We start from the raw sequence: 14,277 nt of genomic DNA on the forward strand, positions 1-14,277 counted from the left end.
GATACCATTCACAAAAATTAACTCAAAATGATTTATGGACCTAAAGATAGCAACTAAAACTGTAAAGCATCAAGAGGAAAATGCAGTAAAATATTTTTGCAACCTTGAGAAAGACAAATATTTCCTCAGAAAGGACATAGAAAACAATAACAATAAAAATTAGATAAATCTCATAACACAATGTAATCAATAAAGAAAAAATTAGATAAATCAGACTTGATTAAGTTTAAAATTTCTGCTTTAAAATTTGTACATGATTAAGTAAATGAAAAGGTAAAAAAACCTCAGACCTGGAAATAATATTTATAATCATATATTTGGGGGCACGGCGTGATAGCGTAGTGGTTAAAGTCCTCGCCTTGAACTTGCTGGGATCCCGTATGGGCGCTGGTTCTAATTCCGGCAGCTCCACTTCCCATCCAGCTCCCCGCTTGTGGCCTGGGAAAGCAGTCGAGGACGGCTCAAAGCCTTGGGACCCTGCACCTGTGTGGGAGACTTGGAAGAAGTTCTGGGCTCCTGGCTTCAGCTTCAGCCATTGCGGCCGCATGGGGAATGAATCATTGGATGGAAGATCTTCCTCTCTGTCTCTCCTGCTCTCTGTATATCTGACTTTGCCTTTCCAATAAAAAATAAATAAAAATCTTTAAAACAAACAAAAATCATACATTTGAGAAAGAAATGAGTCCAGAATATGTAAAGAACTTCTAAAAGTCAGCAGTAAGAGTTTAACAAATCAATAAAATTAATGGCAAATTATTATAATAGATAGTTTACTAAATACACAATTTGCTAATAAACATGTGCAAAATTACTCAACATTATCAGTCATTGGGGAAATGCAAACGCAGTATGGTAATCAAATGCTACTTCGCGGGAAGTAGAGGAGCTGAAACTAGAAAGATGAACCATCTGAGAACGGCGAGGACGTGAAGCACCAGCCGTGCAGAGTCCTGTCCTGGTGAGGGCGCTCACAGCTGCAGTCACACAGGCACAGGGCGCCTGTGCCGTCAGGGCAGCACAGACAGCCAGCAGCAGAGTGGACGACTCATGCCACAGCACTCTCAGAGATCACAGAATAAAAGCAATGAGAAGAGCGCACACTCAGATCCACCGTGATGCCTAGTGGCTAAATCCTCGCCTTGAACATGCCAGGAGCCCACATGGGTGCTGGCTCACGTCCCAGCGGCTCCACTTTCCATCCAGCTCCCTGCCTGTGGCCCGGGAAAGCAGTCCAGGTCGGCCCAAAGCCTTGGGAGCCTGCACCCATGTGGGAGACCTGGAGGAGGCTCCTGGCTCCTGGCTTCAAATTGGCCCAACTCTAGCCATTGCAGCCAATTGGGGAGTGAACCATCGGACAGAAGATCTTCCTCTGTCTCTCCCCCTCTCTGTATATCTGCCTTTCCAATAAAAATAAATATATCTAAAAAAAAAAAAGATACTCTTTAAAAAAATGTAGAGGGAAAGGGCTAAGCTGGTACTTCACACAGACACGTAACGGTTTACAAGCACGTCAAGGGATTTAACATCAGTAATTGTCAGCAAATGCACATTGAAACCGCAATGAGGCAGCGGCTCAGGCCAAGCAGGACGGCTGGAACGAAGACACCACGCGGGCAGGGGGTGCAGAGCCGCCGCTGCCGCCCAGTGCTGCCAGAAAGGCAGGACCGGGACCGCGTGTGGAAATGGGCCGTGACCAACAAAGACCTTATCTACGTATGATCCCATCATTCAGCTGAGAAGAATTCAGGCGCGTGTTCACACGGCGCACATGCAGGTTCAAGCAGGACTTACGGAAGGCCCTTTATTAACACCACCAAAGCGACAGGAGCGCTCAGGGCACAGACACAGCGGCTGAGTGCAGCGCGCACGGCCAAATGGACAAATTACCGACGCATCTCACAGACATCACACCCAGCAAGGAAAATCCAGATGCAAAGACTTAATACTGTGTCTGTTCACATGAAGTTCAGTAAGAGGCCAAATTAATCTGGGGCAATAGCAATCAGAATAATGGCTGTCTACGGGAGTGGGATTAATTGGCCAGGGCACCGGGGACCCTGTGCGTGTCTGCTTGCCCATGTGTGCACGGCTGTACGGGGCACATCTACACATCTCACCACGCTAGCTGTCCCGGGGAGCTACCACGAGCTCCACCTCCCATTGCTTACAAAAATTCCAGACACATTATAGATGTAAACCCGAGAGAAACAATACCATTTGAAATTCAGCAGCATAAGAAGAAAGTAAGAGATGGAGAGACAGACAGACCTTCTAGGTGCTGGCTACAGCAGCTGAGGCTGGGCCAGGCTGGGCCAGGCTGAAGCCAGGAGCCCGAAGTGACAGCCTGGTCTCCCACCAAGGTGGCAGGGACCCAAGTACATGGCCATCTTCCGCTGCTTTTCCAGGCACATCAGCTGGGAAAAAAAGTAGAACAACTAGAACTTGAACCACAATCACGTGGAATGCCGGTATTTCGAGTGGTGGCTTAACCGGCCGTACAACACTGGCCCCCAAAGTACAGCTTTTCCAAAGGAAAGCAGAAATATCTATAGACTTGAGAAGGGAAAGATTTTTTCAGCAAAACCCAAGCAAGTTATCAGAAAGAGTTAATATTTGGACTGTATTGTTAAGAAGTTCTGTTTGCCAAAAGTCATCAAGAGGGCATAAAAGCGAACCACAAACAAGGGTAGAATTTTATCAAAAAGATGATAGGAATCAGTAAGAAAAAAAATCAATAAGAAATAAAATCAAAGCAAATCTCCTGCATGCCTGCCAGGACCCGAAGCGGCGCTCCCAGCTCCGGACAGCAGCCTGGCCGTGACCCCGAGAAGCCAGCTGTCCACTGGCCCTCCTGCTCCTGTGGCGTAACCTGGGAGCCAGCCCTCCACCTGCCCTCCCACTGCTGGGGATGTGGTCCTAGGAACGCACACACAGGGCTTGCCCCATGAAACCTGGAGGGTGGGATTCAGGCAAGGCGTGGGCACAGGAGCACGGGCAGAGAATCCCAGGGCTGGCTGCTTTCTCACGGGGTCCCAGCAAAGCTCAGCTTGAAACACCTTCCTGAGGGGGTGCTGGGCCCCACAGCCAAGGCCAGCTGCAGACCAGCCTGGGCCCAGGTTCCCAACATGCCCCGCACGCCCCGCACATAGGTGTGTGTGGTTTGAGTAAGATGCACTCTCTGTCCTAAACACTCCTTCACCCCTTACTATAAAAACCCCAGGAAACTGTTTCCCCCAGAGTCAGTTTCTTTGCAGAAACAAACTTCTCCACCATCCTTCTCTGGCCAACTAAATCAAGTGTTTCTTTGAACACACCCACTCAGGGTTGACTGGCTGGCAACACTCCAAGCCAGCAGACCCCCGTGTCAGCTAACAGTGCTCCCACAGTTCTTGACAGCCAGAGCCCACAAGCCAATAAAGGACACAGCAGCAATACAATGAGAGACTCAACTGCGGTCTGCTTGCAAAATGGCAAACTGCTGCGATGAGGAGGTTCCAGCTACAGGCACCGACTAGGGGTGGGTCTCCGAGGATTAAGCAGCCAACCATGGAACTGAGGCATGCAGGTGTAAGGGAGGGTGGTCCCCGGGTCAGGTGCAGGGGTGAGGGAGGGTGGACCCCGGGTCAGGTGCAGGGGTGAGGGAGGGTGGTCCCTGGGGTGGGTGTAGGTGTGAGCAGGGCGGTCCCCGGGTTGGTGTAGGTGTGAGGGGGGCAGTCCCCGGGTTGGTGTAGGTGTGAGGGGGGCAGTCCCCGGGGTCGGTGTAGGTTTGAGGGAGGGTGGTCCCTGCAGCGGGTGTAGGTGTGAGGAGGGCAGTCCCCGAGTCAGTGTAGGTGTGAGGGGGGCGGTCCCCGGGGCAGGGAGATGTCCTGGATCTGACTGCTCATGACGTGGGTGCAGAAGTTACTGAGTAGGCCCAGCACGGTGGCTCAGTGGCTAAATCCTCACCTTGCAGGTACCTGGATCCCATTAGGTACCGGTTCATGTCCCAGCTGCTCCATCCAGCTCTCTGCTTGTGACCTGGGAAAGCAGATGAGGACAGCTCAAAGCCTTGGGACCCTGCACCTTGGGAGACCTGGAGGAAGTTCCTGGCTCCTGGCTTTGGATTGACGCAGCACCAGCTGTTGCGGTCACTTGGGGAGTGAATCATCGAACAGAAGATCTTCCTCTCTGTTTCTCCTTCTTTCTGTATATCTGACTTTGCAATAAAAATAAATAAATCTTAAAAAAAAAATCTCAATCTACCTGTTGAGCATTCTCCTTGCCAGGCTCACCTTCCCCAGGGGAGGGCAGTAGCCATCTACCCGTCGGTCTGACGCGTGCTGCTTCCTCTCTTGGCAGTGCCGCTCTGTGTCTGGGGAACGCCCCCCAGAGCCCCCCTTCATGCTGTCTGAGGAACAGCTCATGACCCAGCCTGACGCCCAGGTATCCTGCCAAGAACACACGCCGGGGCCTTGGGGTCTGCAGAAGGCTGCTCGGGCAGCTGCAGGGAAGGCCAGCCGGCGGCCCGGCCCAAGCTGCTGCACCAGGCGCTGCTGCCCGCACTGGTGTAGCTCCACTCTGCTCTCACTTGTTCCTCCTGGCACTTTGTAATCCATCTACTGCAGGGGACAGTTTTTTCATCTTTCCCTAAGATATTCAAGACCTTGCCACAGCAGAGCAGAGGCTCTCAGCAAACGAAGCAGACACACAGGAAAACAGAGAAAGCAGCTCCTGGCAACACTGGAGTGCTTGATCCAGCCACTCCTGATGCCTTCCGAACCCTAAGCCACTCCATCGCGCAAGCCCCAAGACAGCTCTGCCTTCACCCACTCCCTCCTACGCCAGCGGCCTTGGGGCTCTGTTCTTGGCAGGTGTGACTGGCACAGTCACGCAGTATCTGCCAGTTCTCTCTGCTCTCACGCCGCGGGGCACTCATTTCCCCTCAATGGGCGTCAGCACTTAACTTCCAAGCGAAGGCCTGAGTCAGCACCGCATCCTGTCGCCTTGCGACCACCCCACGCCCTGTCTGAGGAATCCTGCTGCACGAAGCAGGGAAGGCAGAACTTATCGGCCTCTTTCCGCAGCCTGGACAACAGCAATGGAGCGTGGGCTGCGTCCGAAGTCCTACCCCTAAGAGGCAAGCGCACAGAATGGCGGGAATTGCCCTTCAGGCTCTGGGGCTAGATGGGGAAGCCAGCAGGGACGGCAGCCACACAGGGCAAGGCCCCTGGGGAACTAGTGCCGGGCTCTGCCAAGTGCCACCTGGTACTTACTTACACGCTGCATGTGGGTGGCAGTGGCTGTCAGGGTGTCTGTGACCCTGCCTGCCACAGCGTCCACACCCCTGCCAAGGCCTTGCATCCAGACAGGGTCCCTCCCAAGCACCTGGTCCTGTGCAGGGCCACCTGACCCGGTTGGCCAGTGGTGCATATGGCGACACAAGGTCTCCATTCTGAGCCAGGGCCGCAGCAAGCTTGCCCGGGGCTTTGAGGTCTCGGACGCCCCTGCTGTGCCATGAGAAGTTCTCCTGAGAAGCTGCCCCCCAACCAGGCCCTGGAACCAGAACCTCGGAGCAGCCCCGAACCGGCCAGACCTGCAGCCTGGAGGAGCGAGGCGCCTGTTAGGGCAGGGGTTCCCTCGGTCGCAGGCGATGCACCCAGCCGAGACCCGCGGCTCCCACGTCTCCTGCCAGGCCCCGGGGCAGCCACACAAGCTGCTCCTCAACAGCGAAAGCAAGAGCAACGCCAGTGTCCAGGGCCAGGGAGCGGACAGAATCCGCGCACTTTCTGGAAGCTCGCTGCAGCTGGTGGAAGGCATGGGACGGAATCTTTAAATAAATCCGGATGGGTTGCCAAGACATACTGTGGAGTTAAAAAAGCAAACTGCAGAACAATATGTACAGTATGATCCATTTATGTTAAACACACTCGCACGCTTGCTCAAAACAATACTGCTCACTCACTACTGAGTACTACGCGCCCACGAGACACGCGTGTTCAAACAGGCCGGAAGGAGCCGCCAACAACTGCTAACTGGGCTCTTCCGAGGGAGGGAACGGGGACTCGCTGAGCAAAGCAAACGTCAGCGTCACACACAACACCTGTTCCTAACCACCTAGGACATGCAGCCACGCACTCCATGTACAGGTGCAAACAAGTTCCCTAGTGGGGAAGGAACTTGCACGGCCACGCGGGCTCCGCAGGCACGGCCACGCGGGCGTACGCTCCCTGGATGTGACACACTGCAGTGTCCTTAGAAGCAGGGCTGGCCTCAGCCGCCAGCTGGCTCTCCACAAGGGACGCCTCCCTCTGAACCTGTCATCTCTCGCGAAAGCTGGTATGTGCTCAATTACACATCAACTCTGGGCTGGGGCACAGCCTGCTCCCGGGGTGCCGGCTCAGAGGCTCCTGCCAGGCGCCTGGGTTCAGCTTCCTGTGGGCAACAGCCCCAGTGGCTGGGTCCCCACCACCTGTAGGTGAGCCCTCAGCTGTGCCAGGCTCCCTCCTCTGATGCAGCCAGAGCTGCTGTGGGCAGCTGGCGGGTGAACCCGCAGGTGAAAGCTCTGTCTACCCCCCTCGCTTCTCACACATTAAAATGTCTGTATATTCCTTTTTCTAATCTCAACTTCCGGCCCCTGCTAACCCTGGCCTTCCCTCCAACACTCAGATCAGGCTGCAGGGGTCTCCTCGGCCAGCACCCTCTGTTCCGGTGGCAGCACAAGGGTTCCACCGAGATGTCTTCACCCCCAAAGTCCATGAAGATGCCGGCCTGCACAGTGAGGGGAGTGTCAGGGGGCCCAGCATCCCCGCGAGCTCCTCCAAGGCCAAGGCCGCAAGCGGAGCCCGCGGAGGGGGAGGCCACAGTGACAGAAGGAAGGTGTGCTTGACGCTCCTGCTCCCGCTGTGGGACCGGAAGGGGGACGGAGCCCCGCAGGGCAGGCGCCCTGGGAGCACTGCCGGGGCGGCACGGGCCCACGCGGGCTCCCCACCCTCCCGATGAGGCTTAGACACCTCCAAGGCCTTGAGGAGTTAAAGGAAGGGCGGGAGGTCCAGTATCCCAGTTGTTCCTGGGGCAGCAGTGGTCTGCGTCACCCCCACTGTCAGCACCTCTGGGACCCTGTCCTCTCAACGTGGCTCATTTTTTTCTCCCTGAAACACTTCCCAGTGCTGGACCCTCGATGCTTGAGCACCGGGCAGCCGCAGCCAGTGGCAGCCGCAGGGAGAAGCTCGCGTGGGGTGGACAGAGGGATACAAGGGCGACTGGACACACCGGGGCACTCGCGGGGGGCGGTGACGTACGTGATCAGCGACCCCGAATCCGCGTGGAGACCTTCCAGAAACATCCCTGACGGTTCCAGCCGACAGAGGTGGCAGGAAGCCTGCGACGGGCCGGTTGGCAGCGCTCCGCAGGGCGAGGCGGTCCTGGGGTCCCCCCGGCTTGTGTGTCCTCCTCGGCCCTCACACGGGGCCCTGGGCGGCCCCGCCGCTCTCCTTTCCTCCCTGCTGTCGCTCTGCGCCCTGTTCCGGCCCGGGGACCATGTCCTCGCTGTCGCCCATCCTGGCCCTGCCACTTCCACCCCGCTGTCCTGCGCCATCTCCAGGCTGCCTGGTGTCTCTCTTACTCCAGGCCCCGTCGGTCCGTCCCTTCCTTCGGCAGCCTCTGCCTCCACGACGGTTGTCCACCGTGCCCGGCCGCCCTCTTGTGCTGTGCTCCCCTCTGCGTCTGACACCTCTGCCCTCACCCCTTCTTTCTGCCCGCTCATGTCCCGCGCTTCCCCGGGTCTGCCTCGCCGGGCCTGGCCCTGCTGACACGGCTTCTCTGATGGGTGGGTTAATGGCGGCCGGCCTCATGGCAACGCTGTTGGTCACCTTCTGGCCCTGGGGTCTCTCTGACAGGGTTCGTGGGCCCCTCGGTGGGTGACCTTGCACTTGGCCGCTGACCCCATGCCCTCCATCGCTGTCCCCACAGCTCAGTTCCCCGAGCGGACTCTGCCACTGTCCTGCCGTCCCTCGCAGCCCTGTCCGCGGCCGTGTGTGTCTGTTAGACTTCCCCAGGGGCCACATCCTGCTGCAGGCCTTTCCTGGGGGTCTGTCAGCCAGTCCGCCCCTCAGTCACGCACGCTGCTCCGCGGGGCTTCTCGCTCCACGCGTCGCCCTTTCCCGCCTTTTTCTCTCGCGTTTGCCCCTGAGCCGTGAGCGCATGCGCACCAACCGCCACTCGGGAGCTGAAGCGCGCGCGCGCGGCTCTCCAGAGGGCTCGCGAGAACTCGTGCGTGCGCTCACACGGTCCTAGCAACCGGTGACGTCACAAAGGCTTAGCCCCTCCTGATTGGCTGCCCTCAGCTGGCACGCGCACGGGTGGAGCAGGTGTCCGAGCGTTGCTAGGCACCAGGTGGCGAGGAGGGCACCGGATCCCGAGGACCCCGGGTAGCCATGGCAACCGCGCCCTCCCTAACGGCATCTCAGCCCTCCTCCCATTGGATAGCTGTCGACTCCAGCCTGCAGCCGCCAGAGGGCGCCACGGAAGAGCGGGGGGGGGCCGAGCCCCAGGAGGCCACGGCAACTGGTGACGTCGGCGGCGAGCCGCCCCTGATTGGCCGCGCCTCTGCTTCACATCCAGGGGGTGCTAGGGTGGGCTTGCAGGCCTGCAGAGAGACATGGCGTGTCCGGGAAGGACGGTGGTGGGCTCACACACGTCCGCGGGCTAAGGGCATTCGCTTCTGCCGCCTCTTCGAAGAGCCAAATGGGTGGACTATTATTAGTGAGGACACCCACTGCAACTTGGACCTATATAACGGACGCCTGCTGTTCCGGCCGGACGGACATCTGTTCCCCCTGATTTCCTTTTTCATTAAATGCACTCCTTTTCTCTCCTTTCCCCTCCTTCTGTGCGTGCCATTTCAGGTTTACAGGGGGAAAACATGGAGAAGTACGGACTGCTCCCATGGATCCCCTCACCATCTCCCCTCGTCACAGCTTGCAGTGCTGTGGTGCATTTTTTTTTTTCTCTTTTTTACAGTTCATAAGCTAAGATGGAGCTGTCACCGTCAGCTAACGTCTCTCTTACATTAAGTCTTTTTCTTTGTGTTGTTCATTCATTTTAAAATCGACTTGGGCCTAAAAGGATGGCTCAGTTGGGTTAATCCTCTGTGTCCAAATACCAGGATCCTCTAAGGGCCCTGGTTCGTGTCCCGGCTGCTCCGCTTCCCATCCAGCTCCCTGCCTGTGGTCTGGGAAAGCAGTCGAGGACGCCCAAAACCTTGGGACCCTGCACTCACGTGGGAGACCCAGAAGAGGCTCCTGCCTTCGGATTGGCTTAGCTGTGGCCGTTGCGGCCACTTGGGGAGTGAACCAGCTTTTAGGAGGGCTTTCTCTCTGTTTCTCCTTCTCTTTGTAAATGTGCCTTTCCGATAACAATAAATTAATTTAAAAAATAAACTTCAGGATTATATATATATTGGAGAGGCAGAGAGGGATCCTCCAGAGACTGCGTCCCTCCCCATGTGGCTGCAGCTCCATCCAGGCTCCCTTGTGGGTCCTGAGCCAAGTTCTGCTGCTTTCCGAGGGCCTTGGGGTCAGGAGAGCAGCCAGGACTGTAACTACGGCTCATACGGAATGTGACATGGTGGAAGACAGCTCAACCCCCTTGTACCAAGATGCTGACTGAAAAGGTTCATTGTCACGGTGTCTGTACTCCTGGAAGTCTGGAATCTCCAAAGAGACACCTGCATCCTGTTCCCAGCAAAGCTCCCGCTTCCTGAAACTCGAGGAGGCAGGCAGGAGACGGGGGAATCTGGGAGTTTTGAGATTTACGGGAGGGACGGCCACCTTGCAGGCATGTTTGACTGTTTACGTTGAAGTGATACGATCAGGACCCCAAGCCTCTACCCTGTAAATTCCTGTCGCATGCTTTCTGTTGTGTGTCACCGTTAGCCCCTAATCATGTACTTGCTCACTGTCACGTAGCTTTTGATTCTCATACTATAAAAACCCCACAATTGCTTCATTCGGGGCGCTTCTTGCTTATGGTGAGAGGTTGCCCCTTGACTAGAAATTAAAATTTCACTCGCTTTAGAGTCTCTTGACTCCAATTCCTTTTAGTCACTGAACTCCAACAGCTGCCCTGTAGACTTTGTTTTCAAAGCTGTTTTTATTTTTTTAAAAAAGATTTATTTATTTTTATTAGAAAGGCGGATATAAAGACAGGAGGAAAGACACAGAGGAAGAGCTTCTGTCCAATGATTCACTCCCCAAGCAGCCGCAACAGCCAGAGCTGAGCTGATCTGAAGCCAGGAGCCAGGAGCTCATCCAGATCTCCCACACGGGTGCAGGGTCCCAAGGCTTTGGGCCGTCCTCCACTGCTTTCTCAGGCCACAAGCAGGGAGCTGGATGGGAAGTGGAGCTGCCGGGATTAGAACTGGCGCCCACATGGGATCCCAATGCATGCAAAGCAAGGACTTTAACCACTACACTATTGTGCCGGGCCCTCAAAGCTGTTTTAGATTCACATAGAAGTGAGAGGAAGCTGCAGGGACTTACCCCCTGCCTCCCCTGTCTCAGCATCCCCCACCAGCACAATGTACCTGCTACAGGAGAGTCTCCACTGGAGCACAGGGTCCCAAAGTCTGGTTTTCTTCAGGGTTTCCCTTCGGTGGTATATGGGTGTGAAAAAGTGCATAGTGACTTTTTTCCACCATTAAAGAGGAAGCTTCTTTAAATTTTTTTTTATTATTATTATTGGAAAGGCAGATTTACAGAGAGGAGGAGAGACAGAGAGAAAGATCTGTCTGCTGATTCACTCCCCAAATGAGCTGAGCCGATTCGAAGCCAGGAGCCAGGAGCTTCTTCCTAGTCTCCCATGTGGGTGCAGGGTCCCAAGGCTTTGGGCCATCCTCAACTGCTTTCCCAGGCCACAAGCAGGGAGCTGGATGGGAAGTGGAGCAGCCAGGACGTTAACTAGGGTTGAGTCATCATTCTGGCCCCTAGAGAGAAATTTCTCTGTCCTAAAAACCCCATGGGCCGTTGCGGCAGCTAGGGGAGTGAATCATCGGTCGGACGGAAGGTCTTCCTCTCTGTGTCTCCTCCTCTGTATATCTGCTTTTCCAATAAAAATAAACAAATCTTTAAAATAAACAGCAACAAAGCCCTTTGGGTTCTTCCAGCTCGTCCTTGCTTCAGCCCCAACGCCTGGCACCCAGCAGGCTCTTCTCATGCCTCCACAAGTTCCGCTTTCCCGGGACGTCCGGTTCTTGCCACGGTGCAGGGCGCAGCCTTTCCGCGGGGGCTCCTTTGTCTCAAGGACGCTTCCGATTCCTGGTTCCTGGAGCGGGGGTCTCTCGTGGCCTGACAGCCTGCGTCTTCCTAGGGTTGACTCACATCCCATTGCGTGGACGCACCGGTGCGATCCCCTCCTGGCCGTCTCACTGACTTCCAGGAGTTGGCCATCCTGGTGAGTGTGCCTGGGAGCATTTGTACGCGGGCTTTTATGTGGACATAAGTTTTCAGCTCATTTGGGTGAATCCCAGCAAGCACGAAGGCTGCACCATATGGCGAGAACGTTTAGCTTTGGAAGACACTGCCACGCTGTCTTCCACAGGGGCTGAATTATTCTGTATTCCCCCCAGCAATGACTGCGTTCGGTGGCTTCACACCCTCCCCCGTGTGCGGTGCTGCTGGGCTTTGCACTGGAGCCTTTTAATAGGTAGCGGTAGTAGCTTGTGGCTGCTTTAATTTGCAGTTACGCAGGGACCTTTGGTATCCGGCGTCTTTTTAACGTGCTTATTATCTTTATATCCTGTTTGGTGAGCTGTCTGTTCAGACATTTTGCCCGTTTAAAACTTGAGTTGTGTGCCTGGCATGATGGCTCAATGACTAAATCCTCACCTTGTAAGCGCCGGGATCCCGTATAGGTGCCCATTTGTGTCCCGGCAGCCCTGCTTCCCGTCCAGCTCCCTGCCTGTGGCCTGGGAAAGCACAAGAGGATGGCCCAAGTCCTTGGAACTTTGCGCCTGCGTGGGAGACTCGGGAGAAGCTCCTGGCTTCAGCTGCCGCTGCTGTGGCTCCTTAGAGAGTGAACCGCGGATGGAAGATCTTTTTTTTTTTTCTGTCTCTTCTCTCTGTAAATCTGATCTGTCTTTCCAATAAAAATAGGTAACTCTTTCAAAAAAGAAAACAATAGAAAAACAAATAAAACTTGGGCTGCTTCCTTCTTGTTCTTTGGCTATTTTGTGCATCAGCGCTTCATCTGAGGTGTGTTTATAAAATTTTTAACGCAGTCCGCAGTTTCTCTTTTCATTTTGTCAAAACTCTCACTTTTCTGGCAAAATTCACGTTCTCAGACTCCCACGCATGAGGGTCTGACCTGGCCCGTGACAGGGTTTCGTCAGCCTTGCTACGATGACTGACCTAGAGGTGTGCCCGTCACAACTGGTGCCAAGGAGAGTCCACCCGGGCACTTTGCTGTCAGCTCCGTTTCCCGACGTGCTAGTCTGAGACAGGCTGGAGCTGCCGCAGGCTCTGCGCCGCCGTGGGGGAAGGGTTCCTGTCTGACACGGAAGCTGAGAGACAGAAGAAAAACCAAAGCCCAGATAGGAGAGGTGCGTTCTTGAAAATTCGCCTTATTACCTGGACCCAGCTAAGCCTGAAACCACTTACGTAGCCCAGTTTTGTGTGCCAGTAAGTCCCCTTATCAAAAACCAGCTGATCAGCCAGAGAACCTCATCGAGAGCAAGTCTTAACAGAACAAGGCCTGAGGCAGCATGCTGCTGTAAGCAAAGACAGACAAAAGGACTGAGCTACAGCATTTATGCAGTCCTTTGATTTATGCAGAAGTAACGCTGTGACGCAGTAAGCGGAAAGATGATCCTTTTGGATAAACAGATCTGGGCCAGTGGACAGTTCTGTGACTCTTACCTCGCACCACACACTGTCAGTCTAAATAGGAAGTTTAAACAACAAAACCTCTAGAAGAAAACTGAAGGGTCTGGTGCAGTAGCAAACAAGCTAATATTCCACCTGCAGTGCCAGAATGCCATATGGGCACTGGTTCAAGTCCTGGCTGCTCCATTTCTGATACAGCAGCGCCCTGTCAGTGCCTGGGAAAGCCACCCCACGGGAGACCCAGGTGAAGCGCCTGGCTCCCGGCTTCAGCCTGGCCGAGCCCTGGCTCTCGTGGCTCTCTGGGGAGTGCACGAACGGAAGGAAGACCCTTTGGTCTATCTGTTTCTGTCTTTCAAATAAATACTCTGATATTTGAAGGTGAAGAGGCAGAGAGAGACAGAGGGCTCCGCCTGCAGGTTCACTGCCCGAAGGCCTGTATCAGCCGATGCTGGGTAAGGCAAAAGCCGGGAGCCAGGAATTCTGAGTCTCCCAAACAGGGAGAAAGGACCCAAGCACTTGGGCCATTGTGCACTGCCTCCCCAGTGTGTGAGCAGGGAGCTGGATCAGAGCTGGACATCTGGGAGTTGACTGGGAACGGGATCCAGCAGCGTAACGGGCTGTGCCACATGCCCGCCCCCAGAAACCACTCCGATGCTCAACCATCAGCAGTCACAAGGACACACCTCACAGGCCGAGAGGCCACATCTGGCAGGATTCCATGTAATCAAAACAAACAAAAATGTAAGCCATGCTTGTGGAATGCCACATCCCAAGTCAGGGTGGCGGTCAACCTGGAGGTGGAGGAGTCACAAGCGTAGTGGACACACCTCACGAAACGGCATCCGGCCTTCCAGAGGAAGGACATTCTACCGCACGCCCTGCGTGCGCCACACTGCAGGGAAACCCCACGGACGGCACCAAAGTGTCACCTTCCCAGCTGGCTGGCAGGGGAGGAGGACAGGGAGATGGCCCAAGGGTCTGGAGTGTCCACTTCCCAGGATGGCAGCTGGGGGTGACGGCGGTCCAGCCCTGTGGCCTTGCTTAACACCACTGCCTGCTTGGAAGAAGTTAACAAGATGTTGTTGGGTAGACATGAGTTTGGCCACCCAGTGTTCCCCAGGGGCTCGTGGGGCACATGTGTGGAACCCAGTCTCAAGTTAGTGGTACTAGGAGAATGGGGGGACTTTACCTGGCCACATGGTTTGCAGGTGGGGTCACCACGGTGGGGCTCCCCCACAAGGAAAGTGAGGTGAGCTTCTAAGAGGTCACAGCGCTGCAGACGACACGTGACAGCCCCTCCTCCGGTGCTCTGAGACACCTCCGGGCTGTGCCTAGAACACCATCAGCCGTCAGCATGTGCAGAACCATGACACGCCTCACACACTAAAGCACCTGCCCGTAGCACTTCCTGAACCACGTT

This window comes from Ochotona curzoniae, unplaced genomic scaffold (assembly GCF_017591425.1).
Source record: "Ochotona curzoniae isolate NIBS_2020 unplaced genomic scaffold, NIBS_Ocur_1.0 contig_2861, whole genome shotgun sequence".
Taxonomy (NCBI): domain Eukaryota; kingdom Metazoa; phylum Chordata; class Mammalia; order Lagomorpha; family Ochotonidae; genus Ochotona; species Ochotona curzoniae.